This window comes from Leuresthes tenuis, unplaced genomic scaffold (genome assembly GCF_036924035.1).
Source record: "Leuresthes tenuis unplaced genomic scaffold, fLeuTen1.0.hap1 SCAF_10, whole genome shotgun sequence".
Taxonomy (NCBI): domain Eukaryota; kingdom Metazoa; phylum Chordata; class Actinopteri; order Atheriniformes; family Atherinopsidae; genus Leuresthes; species Leuresthes tenuis.
The window spans coordinates 27111245-27133473 of record NW_027325364.1 but is presented as its reverse complement, the minus strand read 5'-3'; the positions used below and the strand labels follow the sequence as shown (position 1 = coordinate 27133473).

Genomic DNA, 22229 nt, shown 5'->3' with positions numbered 1-22229 from the left:
ACAAACTTTGGTCGGTCGTTCACAATATCTTGCAGCCGAACACCTCCGCTTCCGCTTTTGATGGTGTATATTCGGGCATACGAACCTTTTCTTACCCGCTTTTTACAAACCAAGGTCGGACTTTCACACCTTCTCTTAGCTGAACAACTCCGCTCCCTCTTTTGATTGTGTACAGTCAGGTAATTTAACCTTTTCTTACCCGCTTTGTACCATCTATGGTCGGACATTCACACCGTCTTACAGCGGAACACCTCCGCTCCCTCTTTTGATGATGTATGGTTAGGCATTCGCACCTTTTCTTACCCATTTTTCAGCAATTATTGATGGACATTCACACCTTCTTGCAGCTGAACACCTCCGCTCCCACTTTTGATGGTGTATAGTCGGGCTTTCGAGCCTTTTCTTCCCAGATTTTTACAAAATATGGATGGACATTCAGACCTTGTTTCAGCCGAAAACCTCCGCTCCCTCTTTTGATCATACATTGTCGGGATTCGCACCTTTTCTTACCCGCTTTTTACAAACCATGGTGGGACTTTCACACCTTTTAGTAGCGGAACAACTCTGCTCCCGCTATTGATTGTGTACAATAGGGTATTTTAACCTTTTCTTACCTGCTTTTTGCCAACTATGGTCGGACATTCACACCTTCTTACAGCGGAACACCTCCGCTCCCTCCTTTGATGGTGTATGTTCGGGTATTCGAACCTTTTCTTACCCGCTTTTTACAAACTATGGTCAGACATTCACACTTTCTTGCAGCCGAACACTTCCGTTCTACCTTTTAGTGTTCTATGGGGTATTCACACCTTTTTTTTCACCGCATTTTATAGATTATGGTTGTAAATTCTCACCCACTCTTATCCGAAGACCTCTCCTCCTACTTTGGTTAATATATAGTCGGGCATTTGAACCTTTTCTTACCCGCTTTTTACAAATTATGGTCGAACATTCACACCTACTTGCAGCCGAACACCTCCGCTCCCGCTTTTGATGGTGTATAGTCGGGCTTTCGAGCCTTTTCTTCCCCGGTTTTTACAAATTATGGTTGGACATTCAGACCTTGCAGCCGAAAACCTCCGCTCCCTCTTTTGATCATACATTGTCAGGCATTCGCATCTACTTGCAGCCGAATACTTCCGCTCCACCTTTTAGTGATGTATGGTTGGCATTTGCACCTTTTCTTACCCTTTCTTACCCTACTGATTGCTTAAGATTAAGTTGTTTTTTCTCAAACTACAACATTTCCGCTTTTAGTGTTCTATGAGGCATTCACATATTTTTTTTCACCGTAATGAAGTCTTTAGTAAAAGGCGAAAGACTTGTACGTTATGAAGAGAAACCATAGCCACCTTCCCCATGGTGAGCTTTGCTTGGTTGAGACGCTTGCTCCCCCCCCCCCCCTTGCTCCTCGGCTGACCAAGTAGGAACAATCGGGCCCTATTCGATGGCTGCCTTGTCTTTTACTCTGTGCAAAAGACAAGGCAGCAACAAAAACACCACGGAAAAACCGTATTGAGGCTTTGTTCTGACCGCTCATTCGGTGTCGCGTTTCTTTCAAGCAATTTTCCCGGTTAGCCCGCACTCGGCTCGCTCCCAGAGCCGTGTTAAAGTCTACTTCGCATTCACTCTCTTTTCTCAGCAGACTCTTGGGATTTTATCAATAAAATGAATTCCTTCACTCAAACTATGTTAAAACTGCTTTGTCCTTCATATTTACCATGTCTTGAAAGATTTAAAGAAAAAAAACAACGTTGTACTTTGCAGTAAAAGAAATAGCAAATCTAAAGTTTCAGGAATCCGAGAATAAGCTTACTTTCATGAGTTCTTTACGATTTCGGATTTTGCTATAAAATGAATTCCTTCACTCAAACTAAATTAAAACTGCTAAACCGCTAATCTGTTACATGTAAGGCAGATGTCAAATTCACCGAATTAGGATTATTCGGTATTCGGCCAATCGAGCTGTAGCAGCTTCGGTAAAAGAGTATAAGTTGAAGAGTTTGTGAATAAAGGTGTGCGCACACATAGTGAGCTGTAGGAAAATAGGCAGGGAGCAATGCCGGCTGGGGTATATGTTCTTGTATGTTGTCTGACTGTTTGATTTGAATGTGTTGTGTAAGTGTCCTGTTGAATGTTACATGTTTGGGCTTTGACACGCTTCACTGTGGTTGTTAACTGTGTGGTGTGTCCTGAAATGTTATATGTTTGGGCTGTGTGACATGCTTAATGCTTGTCAGTAGCTACCCACTTATTCATATATAGCAACTGACAACGTAAGAAGTCCGGACATACTTTGATAGAGTAGTTGTAGAAGTATCCTTATTGATAATAGATAAACTAATTCATAGTGATAGAACAGTAGATGAACAGGTGCCTGCACATGTCTCACGAAAATAAAATGGATGTATGATTGCTGACGGCAGAGCAATACTGCCAAACTTATGAGTTCTTGTGGCAAACTTGATTCAGTGTCTTGACGTGTATACGCTGTTTCGCTGACTTGATTGTCACAAGAAACAAAGTGTGTTTGATAAGATCCGACCATTTTATCACGGGAGGATCAGTATGTATGGATTTTGATGTGACTGATAAACCCATTCGTATCTTAAGCACAATCTAATACGTGAGACAACGCCCTGGCACACGATCAAAAAAAAAAGAGAGAGCGGTTTTGTGTCCCCACAGTCCATAATGTAGAAAAGAGAGAAAAAAGCCTTTCTGATTTGGTGTGTGTGCTCATAGTGCAGAGTGTAGAGAAAAGAAAGCCGTTTTGGTGTCACGGGTGTTGTGACTTACACACACACATTTCTAAATTGAGAAAGGAAATTATTTTAGAGGAAGCACTAGAGTTTAGATCCCACATTTGTTGATAGGCATTCATTTATTTCTTCACTTCTGATAAAAATGATAAGACTGACCTAAAGAATTGGAGGCCCATCACACTTTTAAACTTTGACTGTAAACTTTTTAGCAAGGTTTTAACGACACGGATGTCCTCTGTTTTAGAGGAGGTAATTCACCCAGACCAGGCTTGTGCCATCTCAGAGAGACAACTCACCGACAGCCTCGTACTGATTCGAGACATCATTGATTACGCTAGAGACAGAAACACCCGGCTTGTCATCTTAAATTTAGACTTTGAAAAAGCTTTTGATCGGGTCTCGCATCAATATCTCTTTCAGGTGTTGCAGCCATCGAATAGGGCCCGATTGTTCCTACTTGGTGAGATTTGCTTGGTTGAGACGCTTGCTCCCCCCCCTTGCTCCTCGGCTGACCAAGTAGGAACAATCGGGCCCTATTCGATGGCTGCCTTGTCTTTTACTCTGTGCAAAAGACAAGGCAGCCACAAACACCACGGGAACACCGTATTGAGGCTTTGTTCTGACCACTCATTCGGTGTCGCGTTTCTTTCAAGCAATTCTCCCGGTTAGCCCACACTCGGCTCGCTCCCAGAGCTGTGTTAAAGTCTACTTCGCATTCACTCTCTTTTCTCAGCAGATTAAAAGAATTTTTCATCTTGGGCTCCCTAAACTTCCATCCTCCACCGCTGTTTACTTTTTCACAAGAGCAGAGAAGAGCGCACCGTTCCCAGCGGCACTGCAGTACTGGGTCGATGCTTGGAGTGAACGGAGCAAGCTTCTTTTTCAACTCCTATTCTTAAAAATCCATTTAATATGTAGTCCTCGTATAGAGGACATATTAAACTGATAAGAACAGATACTACACTTGATCTTAGCCAAAAGGCCGAGAAGCGATAACTGTCCACTGTTTCAGATCCGAGGGCCCTTGCTGGCACAATGCGCACTTGTAGCAGTGTTCTTTTTATGGCCATAGGTGGCCAGAGTGTCACGTTGCACCTCCGCCCACCCGCTGCACTGAGCACTCTTCAGCCCTTTTAAATGGTATAACTTTGCACTCCCGCATGCTCCAGCAAGCACCATTCAAGCAACAACTTTGCACTCCAGCTTCGAACATCGGCACAATCGCAACAAGTAAGGCGACTCTACTCAGAGAAGTCACTCTGCACAGTAACAAGATTTCTTTTGCACAGACAGAAAGGGCTTCACCCGCAAAGGTAAAGCCTGCCAAAAATAGAAACAACTCATTAGTGCTGCTCTCCACGAAAGTCTTTAGTAAAAGGCGAAAGACTTGTATGTTATGAAGAGAAACCAGAGTACGATTATCCGTCACTGCGGGAGCAGGGCATCAGGCTAGTTGCCATAGTCACCTTCCCCATGGTGAGCGTTGCTTGGTTGAAACGCTTGCCCCTGTGCAATCGACAAGGCAGCAACAAAAACACCACGGGAACACCGTATTGAGGCTTTGTTCTGACCGCTCATTCGGTGTCGCGTTTCTTTCAAGCAATTCTCCCGGTTAGCCCACACTCGGCTCGCTCCCAGAGCCGTGTTAAAGTCTACTTCGCATTCACTCTCTTTTCTCAGCAGACTCTTGGGATTTTATCTATAAAATGAATTCCTTCACTCAAACTATGTTAAAACTGCTTTGTCCTTCATATTTACCATGTCTAGAAAGATTTAAACAAAAAAAAAACAACGTTGTACTTTGCAGTAAAAGAAAGAGCAAATCTAAAGTTTCAGGAATCCGAGAATAAGCTTACTTTCATGAGTTCTTCACGATTTCGGATTTTGCTATAAAATGAATTCCTTCACTCAAACTAAATTAAAACTGCTAAACCGCTAATCTGTTACATGTAAGGCAGATGTCAAATTCACCTAAATAGGATCTAAGGGTATTCGGCCAATCGAGCTGTAGCAGCTTTGGTAAAAGAGTATAAGTTGAAGAGTTTGTGAATAAAGGTGTGTGCACACATAGTGAGCTGTAGGAAAATAGGCAGGGAGCAATGCCGGCTGGGGTATATGTTCTTGTATGTTGTCTGACTGTTTGATTTGAATGTGTTGTGTAAGTGTCCTGTTGAATGTTACATGTTTGGGCTTTGACACTTCACTGTGGTTGTTAACTGTGTGGTGTGTCCTGAAATGTTATATGTTTGGGCTGTGTGACATGCTTAATGCTTGTCAGTAGTGTGATGGTAAAATTTCTGTCTCAGGACTGACAGACTCTCCAATCCACATTAACCATTTGTATCACCCAGACACGCTAATTGTTTTAAACTATTTACTTCTTAATTAACACTCAGACAGGATAATTGTTTTATCATCAAGACTGCATCCTTCCCCCCCTGGAGGTGTGGTTACACACCTCAAGAACAAAGCCCACCTCCCCAGGTATAAATCTTTTGTGTTCCTTTTGTCTGTATCTTTTCATACCATTGCTGCTGAATGGTGTGGACTGATCTTTTTCCTTGCAACGAAGAATAAAAACTTAGCCGGCCGGCAGAAAAAGTAAGTTTCTCTATTTCATTACTCATCAGAAGTATTAGGAAGGAAGCGATGAAAAACTTCCATAACAGTTTGGCGTTGTTGACAGGATCCCGTGAGCAGCCGTTCAGGACAAGGCACGGAAAGCGACAGGCCAACCTGGAGAAATAGATCATTTCCAGCCTCCAAACCTCAATTAATTTGTGAGACGGGAGGGCTAACCGGTAACACGTCCTGAGTCGCTGCCACCGGGGTTCCAAGAACAGAGTTCAGTGAAACTCGTCTGGTGAGTGTTGAAATATTGACTTATTGCATTTTCTTTCAAATTTGGATTTTAATTAGACAACAATTTCATTTCTCATAGTCTTCACAGTTGGCCAGCTATTTATCTGTTTTTAGCAATCAAAACAGTTAGCTTTGTTTGTCATTTGAAGCAGAAATCGAAATGTCGCTATTTATCTGTTTTTAGCAATCAAAACAGTTAGCTTTGTTTGTCATTTGAAGCAGAAATCGAAATGTCGCTATTTATCTGTTTTTAGCAATCAAAACAGTTAGCTTTATTCGCCATTTGAAGCTGAAATCGAAATGTCGCTATTTATCTGTTTATAGCAATGGAAACAGTTAGCTTTATTTGTCATTTGAAGCTGAAATCGAAATGTCGCTTTTGCCAGTTGTAGCATAACTAATTGGCTCTCGTCGTACGACCTCTTCATTCAGAATGGGGAGTAAATTTTCCGTAGAAGCACAGTCTGCGGAGGGCCAATTGTGGAAATTATGAAAAAGAGATTTGGGGATAAAAGGTTAAAATATTAAAATTTATGGACAAATGAGCTCAGATTCCCAATAGGGGGGTCCCTTAGTTTAAAAGAAAAAAAAAAGAAAAAAAAAAACAAAGAAAAACGGAAAAACTAGAAGAGAAACAGATTTTTTAAAAAAAAAATAAAAATGTTGCTTTCTAAAATCTGTCCCAGTAACCTGACAGACAGGAACTGGATGTGTAAATGATAATCCCAACCCCAGTTGTCTTCCACACCTCGAACATGACATATGCATCTGCAACCACTAACAACCTTCCCTGAGTTTGTTTCAGCAAAAAACATCATTTCAACAGCCTCAACAGACTTCATGGCCAAAGAGGACCTGCAGTGTACCTCCCATCTGTCACCAGAATCTGACGAATCGTACGAGGAAAGCTGGTTAAGGGAGAGGTTTGACAAACTAACACTGACACACATTTCTTTGGACAGAACATAAATGCACTGTGTCAGTCTCTCTCACACCAGCTCAACGTAACATGTACACCATGGACTACTCAGTCCCACACATCCCACTAGAAAAACACACATCGGATAGCTGGGAAAATTTGAGCCCAGTTATGAAATTGTGTAAGCCTACAGCCGAAAGGCAACAAACATCTGATAGATCTATTATTTTTTCACCTTCACTGACATCTTTTGTGCACACACAAAGAACAGTCAACAGTAAGTATGATGTTAACCTTGTCAAAAATTGTGAAAATGTTGTCATCATTCTAAAATCAGACTTTAAACCTTGCAAGGCTCAATACCCACTTAAACAAAAAGCCATTGATAATATACCACCATTCTTTGAGTCTCTTAAGGCAGCAGGAGTAATTGTTCCACGTAACGATTCTCCAATACACATGCCTTTGTTTAAAATCAGAGGCAAAGATCAACCAACAGACTGGCGCTATATTCAGTATCTGCAAGCAGGTGATGCAACCAACTAATGCAAAATTCTTTTCAGTGGTCAATCTTTCAGACACCTCCAGTGTTCCAGGTCACCCAGGAAGCTAATTCTGGTTTGCTTTCAAATTCAATAGGAGGGGCTACACATTCACACGTCTGTGCCAAGGATACTGTGAAAGTCCCACCATTTGCATTGAAGCTCTCAGACAGTCTTGAACCCTTTGTTCTTTCCCCAGACACTGCTTTGTTACAGTATGTGGATGACCTCATGATCTGCAGTCCGACTAAAGAGCAGTGTGAAGCCAACACAGTCACACTCTTGAAACATCTGGCACAAACTGGTCACAAAGCCAGCTTGACAAAACTCCAATTTGTCCAGGAAAGGGTTGTCTTCTTAGGTCATGTCATCACTTCTGAAGGTAAAACTCTTTCACCAAAAAGAGTGGATGCAATTCAGAACCTTCCAAAACCCATCACAAAGAAGCAGATGATGTCATTTCTTGGTATGTACTCTTACTGTCGACAATTCATTTCTAACTATGCCATTCTTGAAGCTCCACTCGCCTCCCTCATTCATGGCAAGGGCCTGCAAGCAAAACATGAGATCAAATGGACTCCTGAAGCAGAACAATCTTTCACAGAACTAAAACTTGCTTTACAAAGCACTTCAACTTTGGGCCTGCCTGACCCTACCAGACCGTTCATTCAAACAGTAGATGAAAAAGATGGATGTATGACTTCTGTTTTGTTGCAGGATCATGGAAATAAGCTGCGGCCTGTAGCTTATTTTTCTTCAAAACTGGACCCCGTGGCTGCAGGTCTCCCAAGATATATTCAGATATGTGGCGGCAGCTGAAAAGGCAGTTATGGCCTCCAGTGATATTGTGGCCTATTCTGATGTAGCTCTCCTGGTCCCACATGCTGTGTCCATGATTTTACTTGAACAAAAGACTTCTCACCTCTCCACAGCACGCTGGCTACGATACAACACAGTACTTTTAGAAATGTCTAACATTACTGTCGAACGCTGTAATGTGTTAAACCCTGCCACTCTGCTCCCCACACCAGACGATGGAGAACAGCATAACTGTGTTGCTGTCCTCCAACAGGCTTGCTCACCAAGGCCTGATCTACAAGAAACACCATTAACAAATCCTGATTTGGTTCTCTTTGCAGATGGATCAGCTTCACGTGACCCACAAACGGGTCACAACAGAGTTGGTTTTACTGTTGTCACTAACCATGAAACTCTTCTCCCCAGCTCACTCCCCCCTCACTATTCGGCACAGGTGGCAGAACTGATAGCAATGGCAGAGGCATGCAGACTAGCTAACAACAAAGCAGTAACCATCTAATCTGATTCCAGACACATGTTTGGGTTGTCCAGGATTTTGACACTCTGTGGAAACACAGACAATTCCTAAAGTCTAACGGCAAACCCATTCTCCATCATGACAAAGTCACAGCTCTTCTTGATGCCATTTTACTCCAAAAAGTCAATCTCTGTTTGTAAATGCTTTGCTCACACTAACAACACAGGTCCTGTCTCTCAAGGAAATGCAAGAGCGGATGCTGCTGAAAAAGAAGCTACACTCCAACCCACTATAATTTATCCCTGTCACTATTTCCACCTCTCTCACAACGGTGCAATCTTTTGCCACGCCACAGGAAGATGTGTGGCGAGGAACCAATAATAAGCCTTGTCTACCTAAACATTTTTTCCCTCATTTCGCAAAATTGACACATGGATTGGACCATGTGTCAAAAGGGGGGATGATGGATGCCATAACCCAGCACTGATTCAACAAAGAATTTTCAGTTCATGCAGCAGAAGATCAGTCAACCGCGTATGGTTTGTGCAACGCATAACAGGTAAAACCAAAGCAGTCACACACATCGCTCACCCATCACCAGACAGACCATTCCAACACTTAAGGATGGATTTCATAGAACTGTCACCAGCAGAAGGAAAGAAACGCTGCTTAGTAATAGTTGACGTGGTCAAAATAGATTGAAGTATTTCCAGCAAAACACCAGAGTAGCCAAGTGGTAGCAAAGGCTCTGCTAACAGAGATTACTCCCCATCTGGGAACTACAACTACACCAAAACTGAGCAGCAATAATGGCTCTCACTTTGTCAATTCTGCAATAACCCAAATTAGTAAATTTCTTACCATTAACCTCAGACAACATTGTGTATAACACCCTGCCAGTAGAGACGTTGACAAACGAGAAAATGGCACTCTGAAATCAAAATTTCAATTTTGGCAGACCTCCATCTCTGGGAGTAAAACCTGTAACCAGGCCACTCCCCTCCACTGGCCTATGTGAGGATATATGCTACAATATTGCAAAAAACTTATTCTCTCTCTCTCTCTGCAGACTTCCAACCTGGGTGGTGAGAAACGACTTCAGAAAGGAGCACTGGATCCATTCTGACAACGCGGAGATAGCCGAGAGGGCAACGTGGGTGCACGCCAGCCACTGCAGGAAGATCCCCGAGCAAACGGAGGAGCCCAGCTGCCAACCTGATCGACGCGAGGACGGACGGTGACGGACGACACGAGGACGGACGGTGACGGACGACACGAGGACGGACGGTGACGGACGACACGAGGACAAGCAGAGGCCAAAGACGACGGACGGTGCAAGGACGCACAGACGCCAAAGAGGACGACCCGTGGAATTGGCCCTGTGGATTCAACAAACACCAACTAGACGTGTTCCACCAAACTCCACCATGCATCACCTGATTCTGATGCTGTCATGTTTGGCACAGCTGATGGAGGCTTACACCTACAAACCTGCCAGGACTGTCACTTTGACAGAAGGTCAAAGTGCAACATTCACCTGCCTCGTTTACCCTGAAATTTGGCGATCAGGACGGGTTCAGGCATATTATGCCAAGTATGACAAATACCTATGCAGAGACCCCTGCGGCCCACACGATTGGCACTTGATCGTTGCCACCACTGACAAAACCATTGCTCCAAACAGAAATCCCCGCTTCACAATAACAAAACTTCCAAATTCCAACGGAGCCCAGATTACCATCTCTGATGTCAAACCCACTGATGCAGGCACGTATTGGTGTGGAATTGAATATCCAAGCTCGGATATGTACAGACAACTCACAGTCATAGTCAATGGGCCACCAGACCCACATGACGCCCTACTTAACATGCTGTCAGATGTTAACACGGTCATGTTGACCTCTGGAATTGAAGACAACCACTCCGACGATTATGAGAACATTACCAACATTATCAAACACATGAAAGATGCCATTCAACTCCCTCCTGTAATAAATGACTCATGGTTCCCTTGGCTGGAATCTTTGGGCCAAGGATGGCCAGCATGGTTTTTAACAATGATAATCCCTTATGTAGTGATTTTCTTTTTGCTCTGCACCCTCATTCCATGCATATGGAAATGCCTGTCTAATGTGCTCATGAAAGGAATGACTCCTTCCTCCACATATGTTCATGCCGATGCCAATTATGCTGATGAAAATTCAACCTCTCTTCATATTCCTGACCCTGATCATTACCCCAGCTCAGACTCTGACTCTGATGTTGACATTCTGTAAATTTTATTTTATTTTGGTTGCTTTGTTTGTTTTGTTTTGATCTCCTCTAAACAACTGCCACGATGATACATTTTGAAATCTGCGTGAATTAGCGTATCGGATACTAAGTTGTGACTATTTATTTTATTTTATTTTATTTTTTATTTTTTTTACTCCCATTTCATTTAGCTTTCTTCATTTATTTTATTTTTCTTCAGTTTGTTTTCTGATAATGATTAATTAATAATCAAAAGGGAGAATTGTGATGGTAAAATTTCTGTCTCAGGACTGACAGACTCTCCAATCCACATTAACCATTTGTATCACCCAGACACGCTAATTGTTTTAAACTATTTACTTCTTAATTAACACTCAGACAAGATAATTGTTTTATCATCAAGACTGCATCCTACCCCCCCTGGAGGTGTGGTTACACACCTCAAGAACAAAGCCCACCTCCCCAGGTATAAATCCTTTGTGTTCCTTTTGTCTGTATCTTTTCATACCATTGCTGCTGAATGGTGTGGACTGATCTTTTTCCTTGCAACGAAGAATAAAAACTTAGCCGGCCGGCAGAAAAAGTAAGTTTCTCTATTTCATTACTCATCAGAAGTATTAGGAAGGAAGCGATGAAAAACTTCCATAACAGTAGCTACCCACTTATTCATATATAGCAACTGACAACATAAGAAGTCTGGACATACTTTGATAGTAGTTGTAGAAGTATCCTTATTGATAATAGATAAACTAATTCATAGTGATAGAACAGTAGATGAACAGGTGCCTGCACATGTCTCAAGAAAATAAAATGGGTGTATGATTGCTGACGGCAGAGCAATACTGCCAAACTTATGAGTTCTTGTGGCAAACTTGATTCAGTGTCTTGACGTGTATACGCTGTTTCGCTGACTTGATTGTCACAAGAAACAAAGTGTGTTTGATAAGATCCGACCATTTTATTACGGGAGGATCAGTATGTATGGATTCTGATGTGACTGATAAACCCATTCGTATCGTAAGCATAATCTAATACGTGAGACAACGCCCTGGCACACAATCAAAAAAAAAAAGAGAGAGCGGTTTTGTGTCCCCACAGTCCATAATGTAGAAAAGAGAGAAAAAAGCCTTTCTGATTTGGTGTGTGTGCTCACAGTGCAGAGTGTAGAGAAAAGAGAGAAAAGAAAGCCGTTTTGGTGTCACGGGTGTTGTGACTTACACACACACATTTCTGAATTGAGAAAGGAAATTATTTTAGAGAAAGCACTAGAGTTTAGATCCCACATTTGTTGATAGGCTTTCATTTATTTCTTCACTTCTGATGAAGTTTCAACAATAAACAACAAACTTTGTATTATGAGAAAGAACCAGACTCATTCTTCAGGAATCCGAAAATAAGCTCTATTTTATGAGTTATGCACGAATTCGGATTCTCCTATAAAACGAATTCATTAACTCAAACCAAGTTAAGACTGCTTTGTCCTTCATATTTATTCATGTCTAATCAAGTTTCAACGATAAACAACGTTGTACTTTGTAGAATGAGAAAGAACTTCTTCAGCAATAAGCATCTCTCGACATATGACGAAATACAGATTTTGCTATAAAATTAATTCCTTCTATCAGCCTGACTTAAAACTGTTTGTCCTCCTTATTTATCCACTTCAAATCAAGTTTCAACAATTAAAAAAATTTTGTAGTTTGAGAAAGAACAACTTAATCTTCAGCAATCAGTATAAAAAGAGGTGCAAATGCCAACCATACATACCTAAAAGGTGGAGCGGAAGTATTCAGCTGCAAGTAGGTGTGAATGTTCGACCATAATTTGTAAAAAGCGGGTAAGAAAAGGTTCGAATGCCCGACTATATATTAACAAAAGCGGGAGGAGAGGTCTTCGGATGAGAGTGGGTGAGAATTTCCAACCATAATCTATAAAATACGGTGAAAAAAAATATGTGAATGCCTCATAGAACACTAAAAGCGGAAGTGTTCGGCTGCAAGAAGGTGTGAATGTCCGACTATATTTGGTGAAAAGCAGGTGAAGCAAGGTCTGAATGCCCAACCTTACATCATCAAAAGCGAGATCAGAGGTGTTTGGCTGCAAGAAGGCCATAGTTTGCCAAAAGCGGGTAAGGTGCGAATGACCGACTAAATATCAACAAAAGTGGGGTCGGAGGTCTTCGGATGCAAGTAGGTGTGAATATCCCACCATACAAGTATGGTGGAGAGGAAGCTGTGAACCATAGTAAAAGGGGGGTGAGAGAAGGTGCGAATGTCAAACCATACATAATCAAAACAGGGAGCGGAGGTGTTCTGCTGTAAGAAAGTGTGAATGTCCAACCATAGTTGGTAAAAAGCGGGTAAGAAAAGGTTAAAATACCCGACTGTACACAATCAATCGCGGGAGCGGAGTTGTTCGGCTACTAAAAGGTGTGAAAGTCCGACCATGGTTTGTAAAAAGTGGGTAAGAAAAGGTGCGAATGCCCGACAATGTATGATCAAAAGAGGGAGTGGAGATTTTCGGCTGCAAGAAGGTCTGAATATCCAACCATAATTTGTAAAAACCGGGGAAGAAAAGGCTCGAAAGCCCGACTATACACCATCAAAAGTGGGAGCGGAGGTGTTCAGCTGCAAGAAGGTCTAAATGTCCATCAATAATTGCTAGAAAACATGAAAGAAAATTTTCGAATATCAAACTGCACATGATCATAAGCGGGAGAGGAGGTGTTCAGCTGCAAGAAGGTGTGAATGTCTACCCATAATTACTGAAAAATGGGTAAGAAAAGGTGCGAATGCCTAACCATACATCATCAAAAGAGGGAGCGGAGGTGTTCCGCTGTAAGACGGTGTGAATGTCCGACCATAGATGGTAAAAAGCGGGTAAGAAAAGGTTAAATTACCCGACTGTACACAATCAAAAGAGGGAGCGGAGTTGTTCAGCTAATAGAAGGTGTGAAAGTCCGACCTTGGTTTGTAAAAAGCGGGTAAGAAAAGGTTCGTATTCCCGAATATACACCATCAAAAGCGGAAGCGGAGGTGTTCGGCTGCAAGATATTGTGAACGTCCGACCAAAGTTTGTAAAAAGCAGTTAAGAAAAGGTTCGAATATCTAATCAAACATAATCAAAAGCGGGAGCAGAGCTGTTCGACTGGAAGTAGGTGTGAATGTCAGATCATAATTTGCAAAAAGCTGATGAGAAAGGGTGAGAATGCCCGACTATACACCATCAAATGCGGTAGCGGAGTTGTTCGGCTGTGAGTAGGTGTGAATCTCCAACCATAATTGCTGAAAAATGTGTTAGAAAAGGTAAAAATGTCGGTCCATACATAATCAAAATCGGGAGAGGTGGTGTTCGGCTGCAAGAAGGTCTAAATGTCCATCAATAATTGCTAGAAAACATGAAAGAAAATTTTCGAAAATCAAACCACACATGATCATAAGTGGGAGAGGAGGTGTTCAGCTGCAAGAAGGTGTGAATGTCCACCCATAATACCTGAAAAATGGGTAAAAAAAAAGGTGCGAATGCCCAACCATACATCATCAAAAGCAGGAGTGCATGTGTTCAGCTACAAGAAGGTGTGAACGTCCAACCAAAGTTTGTAAAAAGCAGTTAAGAAAAGGTTCGAATAGCCAACCATACATAATCAAAAGCGGGAGCAGAGCTGTTCGACTGCAAGTAGGTGTGAATGTCAGATCATAATTTGCAAAAAGCTGATGAGAAAGGGTGAGAATGCCCGACTATACACCATCAAATGCGGTAGCGGAGTTGTTCGGCTGTGAGTAGGTGTGAATCTCCAACCATAATTGCTGAAAAATGTGTTAGAAAAGGTAAAAATGCCGGTCCATACATGATCAAAATCGGGAGAGGTGGTGTTCAGCTGCAAGAAGGTCTAAATGTCCATCAATAATTGCTAGAAAACATGAAAGAAAATTTTCAAAAATCAAACCACACATGATCATAAGTGGGAGAGGAGGTGTTCAGCTGCAAGAAGGTGTGAATGTCCACCCATAATACCTGAAAAATGGGTAAAAAAAAGGTGCGAATGCCCAACCATACATCATCAAAAGCAGGAGTGCATGTGTTCGGCTACAAGAAGGTGTGAACGTCCAACCAAAGTTTGTAAAAAGCAGTTAAGAAAAGGTTCGAATATCCAACCATACATTATCAAAAGCGGGAGCAGAGCTGTTCGACTGCAAGTAGGTGTGAATTTCAGATCATAATTTGCAAAAAGCTGATGAGAAAGGGTGAGAATGCCCGACTATACACCATCAAATGCGGGAGCGGAGTTGTTCGGCTGTGAGTAGGTGTGAATCTCCAACCATAATTGCTGAAAAATGTGTTAGAAAAGGTAAGAATGCCGGTCCATACATCATCAAAAGCGAGAGAGGTTGTGTTCGGCTGCAAGTAGGTGTGAATGTCCAGCCATAATTACTCACAAACGGGTAAGAAAAGGTAGTATTGCCAGACCATATATGATCAAAACAGGGAGCGGAGGTGGTTCAGCTGCAAGAAGGTTTGAATGTCCGACTAAAGTTCAAATATATTAACAAAAGCGGGAGGAGAGGTCTTCGGATGAGAGTGGTTGAAAATTTCCAACCATAATGTATAAAATGCGGTTAAAAAAGGTGTGATAGAACACTAAAAGGTGGAGCGGAAGTGTTCGGCTGCAAGAAGGTGTGAATGTCCGACTATATTTGGTGAAAAGCAGGTGAAGCAAGGTCTGAATGCCCAACCTTACATCATCAAAAGCGAGATCAGAGGTGTTTGGCTGCAAGAAGGCCATAGTTTGCCAAAAGCGGGTAAGGTGCGAATGTCCGACTAAATATCAACAAAATTTGGGGCGGAGGTCTTCGGATGCAAGTGGGTGTGAATGTCCGACTATATTTGGTGAAAAGCAGGTGAAGCAAGGTCTGAATGCCCAACCTTACATCATCAAAAGCGAGATCAGAGGTGTTTGGCTGCAAGAAGGCCATAGTTTGCCAAAAGCGGGTAAGGTGCGAATGACCGACTAAATATCAACAAAAGTGGGGGCGGAGGTCTTCGGATGCAGGTGGGTGTGAATATCCCACCATACAAGTATGGTGGAGAGGAAGCTGTGAATGGCCGACCATAGTAAAAGGCGGGTGAGAGAAGGTGCGAATGTCAAACCATACATAATCAAAACAGGGAGCGGAGGTGTTCTGCTGTAAGGAAGATGTGAATGTCCAACCATAGTTGGTAAAAAGCGGGTAAGAAAAGGTTAAAATACCCGACTTGTACACAATCAATAGCGGGAGCGGTGTTTGTGGCTGCCTTGTCTTTTGCACAGAGTAAAAGACAAGGCAGCCAACGAATAGGGCCCGATTGTTCCTACTTGGTCAGCCGAGGAGCAAGGGGGGGGAGCAAGCGTCTCAACCAAGCAAATCTCACCAAGTAGGAACAATCGGGCCCTATTCGATGGCTGCAACACCTGAAAGAGATATTGATGCGAGACCCGATCAAAAGCTTTTTCAAAGTCTAAATTTAAGATGACAAGCCGGGTGTTTCTGTCTCTAGTGTAATCAATGATGTCTCGAATCAGTACGAGGCTGTCGTGAGTTGTCTCTCTGAGATGGCACAAGCCTGGTCTGGGTGAATTACCTCCTCTAAAACAGAGGACATCCGTGTCGTTAAAACCTTGCTAAAAAGTTTACAGTCAAAGTTTAAAAGTGTGATGGGCCTCCAATTCTTTAGGTCAGTCTTATCATTTTTATCAGAAGTGAAGAAATAAATGAATGCCTATCAACAAATGTGGGATCTAAACTCTAGTGCTTCCTCTAAAATAATTTCCTTTCTCAATTTAGAAATGTGTGTGTGTAAGTCACAACACCCGTGACACCAAAACGGCTTTCTGTTCTCTACACTCTGCACTATGAGCACACACACCAAATCAGAAAGGCTTTTTTCTCTCTTTTCTACATTATGGACTGTGGGGACACAAAACCGCTCTCTCTTTTTTTTTTATCGTGTGCCAGGGCGTTGTCTCACGTATTAGATTGTGCTTAAGATACGAATGGGTTTATCAGTCACATCAAAATACATACATACTGATCCTCCCGTAATAAAATGGTCGGATCTTATCAAACACACTTTGTTTCTTGTGACAATCAAGTCAGCGAAACAGCGTATACACGTCAAGACACTGAATCAAGTTTGCCACAAGAACTCATAAGTTTGGCAGTATTGCTCTGCCGTCAGCAATCATACATCCATTTTATTTTCGTGAGACATGTGCAGGCACCTGTTCATCTACTGTTCTATCACTATGAATTAGTTTATCTATTATCAATAAGGATACTTCTACAACTACTCTATCAAAGTATGTCCGGACTTCTTACGTTGTCAGTTGCTATATATGAATAAGTGGGTAGCTACTGACAAGCATTAAGCATGTCACACAGCCCAAACATATAACATTTCAGGACACACCACACAGTTAACAACCACAGTGAAGCGTGTCAAAGCCCAAACATGTAACATTCAACAGGACACTTACACAACACATTCAAATCAAACAGTCAGACAACATACAAGAACATATACCCCAGCCGGCATTGCTCCCTGCCTATTTTCCTACAGCTCACTATGTGTGCGCACACCTTTATTCACAAACTCTTCAACTTATACTCTTTTACCGAAGCTGCTACAGCTCGATTGGCCGAATACCGAATAATCCTAATTCGGTGAATTTGACATCTGCCTTACATGTAACAGATTAGCGGTTTAGCAGTTTTAATTTAGTTTGAGTGAAGGAATTCATTTTATAGCAAAATCCGAAATCGTGAAGAACTCATGAAAGTAAGCTTATTCTCGGATTCCTGAAACTTTAGATTTGCTCTTTCTTTACTGCAAAGTACAACGTTGGTTTTTTTGTTTAAATCTTTCAAGACATGGTAAATATGAAGGACAAAGCAGTTTTAACATAGTTTGAGTGAAGGAATTCATTTTATTGATAAAATCCCAAGAGTCTGCTGAGAAAAGAGAGTGAATGCGAAGTAGACTTTAACACGGCTCTGGGAGCGAGCCGAGTGCGGGCTAACCGGGAGAATTGCTTGAAAGAAACGCGACACCGAATGAGCGGTCAGAACAAAGCCTCAATACGGTTTTCCCGTGGTGTTTTTGTTGCTGCCTTGTCTTTTGCACAGAGTAAAAGACAAGGCAGCCATCGAATAGGGCCCGATTGTTCCTACTTGGTCAGCCGAGGAGCAAGGGGGGGGGGGGGGGGGGGGGGGGGGGGGGGGGGGGGGGAGCAAGCGTCTCAACCAAGCAAAGCTCACCATGGGAAGGTGGCTATGCCAACTAGCCTGATGACCTGCTCCCGCAGTGACGGATAATCGTACTCTGGTTTCTCTTCATAACGTACAAGTCTTTCGCCTTTTACTAAAGACTTCATTACGGTGAAAAAAAATATGTGAATGCCTCATAGAACACTAAAAGCGGAAATGTTGTAGTTTGAGAAAAAACAACTTAATCTTAAGCAATCAGTAGGAAAGGGTAAGAAAAGGTGCAAATGCCAACCATACATCACTAAAAGGTGGAGCGGAAGTATTCGGCTGCAAGTAGGTGCGAATGCCTGACAATGTATGATCAAAAGAGGGAGCGGAGGTTTTCGGCTGCAAGGTCTGAATGTCCAACCATAATTTGTAAAAACCGGGGAAGAAAAGGCTCAAAAGCCCGACTATACACCATCAAAAGCGGGAGCGGAGGTGTTCGGCTGCAAGTAGGTGTGAATGTTCGACCATAATTTGTAAAAAGCGGGTAAGAAAAGGTTCGAATGCCCGACTATATATTAACCAAAGTAGGAGGAGAGGTCTTCGGATAAGAGTGGGTGAGAATTTACAACCATAATCTATAAAATGCGGTGAAAAAAAAGGTGTGAATACCCCATAGAACACTAAAAGGTAGAGCGGAAGTGTTCGGCTGCAAGAAGGTGTGAATGTCTGACCATAGTTTGTAAAAAGCGGGTAAGAAAAGGTTCGAATGCCCGAACATACACCATCAAAGGAGGGAGCGGAGGTGTTCCGCTGTAAAAAGGTGTGAATGTCCAACCATAGTTGGCAAAAAGCAGGTAAGAAAAGGTTAAAATACCCGATTGTACACAATCAATAGCGGGAGAAGAGTTGTTCCGCTACTAAAAGGTGTGAAAGTCCGACCATGGTTTGTAAAAAGCGGGTAAGAAAAGGTGCGAATGCCCGACAATGTAAGATCAAAAGAGGGAGCGGAGGTTTTCGGCTGAAACAAGGTCTGAATGTCCATCCATATTTTGTAAAAATCTGGGAAGAAAAGGCTCGAAAGCCCGACTATACACCATCAACAGCTGGAGCGGAGGTGTTCAGCTGCAAGAAGGTCTGAATGTCCATCAATAATTACTAGAAAACATGGAAGAGAATTTTCGAATATCAAACCGCACATGATCATAAGCGGGAGAGGAGGTGTTCAAATGCAAGAAGGTGTGAATGTCCACCCATAATTACTGCAAAATGGGTAAGAAAAGGTACGAATGCCCAACCATACATGATCCTAACAGGGAGCGGAGGTGTTTGGCTGCGACAAGGTGTGTATGTCCACCCATAATTAATGAAAAGCGGGCAACAAGTAGGTTTGAATACCCATCATCAAAAGCAGGAGTGGATGTGTTCGGCTACAAGAAGGTTTGAATGTCTGACCATAGTTTGTAAAAAGCGGGTAAGAAAAGGTTCGAATGCCCGAACATACACCATCAAAGGAGGGAGCGGAGATGTTCCGCTGTAAGAAGGTGTGAATGTCCAACCATAATTGGCAAAAAGCAGGTAAGAAAAGGTTAAAATACCCTATTGTACACAATCAATAGCGGGAGCAGAGTTGTTCCGCTACTAAAAGGTGTGAAAGTCCGACCATGAATTGTAAAAAGCGGGTAAGAAAAGGTGCGAATGCCCGACAATGTATGATCAAAAGAGGGAGCGGAGGTTTTCGGCTGAAAGAAGGTCTGAATGTCCATCCATAATTTGTAAAAATCGGGGAAGAAAAGGCTCGAAAGCCCGACTATACACCATCAACAGCTGGAGCGGAGGTGTTCAGCTGCAAGAAGGTCTGAATGTCCATCAATAATTGCTAGAAAACATGGAAGAGAATTTTCGAATATCAAACCGCACATGATCATAAGCGGGAGAGGAGGTGTTAAAATGCAAAAAGGTGTGAATGTCCACCCATAATTACTGCAAAATGGGTAAGAAAAGGTACGAATGCCCAACCATACATCATCAAAAGCAGGAGTGGATGTGTTCGGCTAAAAGAAGGTTTGAATGTCCGACCATAGTTCGTAAAATGCGGGTAAGAAAAGGTTCGAATGCCCGAACATACACCATCAAAAGAGGGAGCGGAGGTGTTCCGCTGTAAGACGGTGTGAATGTCCAACAATAGTTGGTATAAAGCGGGTAAGAAAAGGTTAAAATACCCGACTGTACACAATCAATAGCGGGAGCGGAGTTGTTCGGCTACTAAAAGGTGTGAAAGTCCGACCCTGGTTTGTAAAAAGCGGGTAAGAGAAGGTGCGAATGCCCGACAATGTATGATCAAAAGAGGGAGCGGAGGTTTTCGGCTGAAACAAGGTCTGAATGTCCATCCATATTTTGTAAAAATTTGGGAAGAAAAGGCTCGAAAGCCCGACTATACACCATCAACAGCTGGAGCGGAGGTGTTCAGCTGCAAGAAGGTCTGAATGTCCATCAATAATTGCTAGAAAACATGGAAGAGAATTTTCGAATATCAAACCGCACATGATCATAAGCGGGAGAGGAGGTGTTAAAATGCAAAAAGGTGTGAATGTTCACCCATAATTACTGCAAAATGGGTAAGAAAAGGTACGAATGCCCAACCATACATCATCAAAAGCAGGAGCGGATGTGTTCGGCTACAAGAAGGTTTTAATGTCCGACCATAGTTTGTAAAAAGCGGGTAAGAAAAGGTTCGAATGCCCGAACATACACCATCAAAAGAGGGAGCGGAGGTGTTCCACTGTAAGAAGGTGTGAATGTCTGACCATAGTTGGTAAAAAGCGGGTAAGAAAAGGTGAAAATACCCGACTGTACACAATCAATAGCGGGAGCGGAGTTGTTCGGCTACAAGAAGGTGTGAAAGTCCGACCATGGTTTGTAAAAAGCGGGTAAGAAAAGGTTCGAATGCCCGAATATATACCATCAAAAGCGGAAGCGGAGGTGTTCGGCTGCAAGAAGGTGTGAACGTCCGACCAAAGTTTGTAAAAAGCAGTTAAGAAAAGGTTCGAATATCCAACCATACATAATCAAAAGCGGGAGCAGAGCTGTTCGACTGCAAGTAGGTGTGAATTTCAGATCATAATTTGCAAAAAGCTGATGAGAAAGGGTGAGAATGCCCGACTATACACCATCAAATGCGGGAGCGGAAGTGTTCGGCTGTGAGTAGGTGTGAATGTCAAACCATAATTGCTGAAAAATGTGTTAGAAAAGACTAGAATGCCGGACCATACATCATCAAAAGCGGGAAAAGTGGTGTTCGGCTGCAAGTAGGTGTGAATGTCCAGCCATAATTACTCACAAACCGGTAAGAAAAGGTAGTATTGCCAGACCATACATTATCAAAACAGGGAGCGGAGGTGGTTCAGCTGCAAGGTGTGAATGTCTGACTAAAGTTTATAAAAAGCGGGTAAGACAAGGTGCGAATGCCTGACAATGTATGATCAAATGAGGGAGCGGAGGTTTTCGGCTGCAAGGTCTGAATGTACAACCATAATTTGTAAAAACCGGGGAAGAAAAGGCTCGAAAGTCCGACTATACACCATCAAAAGCGGGAGCGGAGGTGTTCGGCTGCAAGTAGGTGTGAATGTTCAACCATAATTTGTAAAAAGCGGGTAAGAAAAGGTTTGAATGCCCGACTATATATTAACAAAAGCAGGAGGAGAGGTCTTCGGATAAGAGTGGGTGAGAATTTCCAACCATAATCAATAAAATGCGGTGAAAAAAAAGGTGTGAATACCCCATAGAACACTAAAAGGTGGAGCAGAAGTGTTCGGCTGCAAGAAGGTGTGACTGTTCGACTATATTTGGTGAAAAGCAGGTGAAGCAAGGTCTGAATGCCCAACCTTACATCATCAAAAACGAGATCAGAGGTGTTTGGCTGCAAGAAGGCCATAGTTTGCCAAAAGCGGGTAAGCTGCGAATGACCGACTAAATATCAACAAAAGTGGGGGCGGAGGTCTTCGGATGCACGTGGGTGTGAATATCTCACCATACAAGTATGGTGGAGAGGAAGCTGTGAATGGCCGACCATAGTAAAAAGCGGGTGAGAAAAGGTGCGAATGTCCAATCATACATGATCAAAACAGGGAGCGGAGGTGTTTGGCTGCGACAAGGTGTGTATGTCCACCCATAATTAATGAAAAGCGGGCAACAAGTAGGTTTGAATACCCATCATCAAAAGCAGGAGTGGATGTGTTCGGCTACAAGAAGGTTTGAATGTCTGACCATAGTTTGTAAAAAGCGGGTAAGAAAAGGTTTGAGTGCCCGAACATACACCATCAAAAGAGGGAGCGGAGGTGTTCCGCTGTAAGACGGTGTGAATGTCCAACAATAGTTGGTAAA

The 22229-nt window shown here is 42.6% G+C and overlaps 2 non-coding genes and 2 pseudogenes across 2 annotated transcripts; 1 reads left to right on the top strand and 3 right to left on the bottom strand.

Moving 5' to 3' along the window:
• Nucleotides 1-1277: 1277 nt before the first annotated feature.
• On the bottom strand, nucleotides 1278-1345 carry LOC140317462 (U5 spliceosomal RNA; annotated as a pseudogene).
• A 2230-nt stretch (nucleotides 1346-3575) lies between these two features.
• On the bottom strand, nucleotides 3576-3759 carry LOC140317048 (U2 spliceosomal RNA). The gene has a single exon (XR_011917399.1). It is a non-coding gene; the product is annotated as a U2 spliceosomal RNA (small nuclear RNA).
• Nucleotides 3760-4067: 308 nt separating this feature from the next.
• On the bottom strand, nucleotides 4068-4181 carry LOC140317350 (U5 spliceosomal RNA). Its single transcript, XR_011917672.1, has one exon. It is a non-coding gene; the product is annotated as a U5 spliceosomal RNA (small nuclear RNA).
• Nucleotides 4182-17971: 13790 nt separating this feature from the next.
• On the top strand, nucleotides 17972-18060 carry LOC140317451 (U5 spliceosomal RNA; annotated as a pseudogene).
• Nucleotides 18061-22229: the final 4169 nt, after the last annotated feature.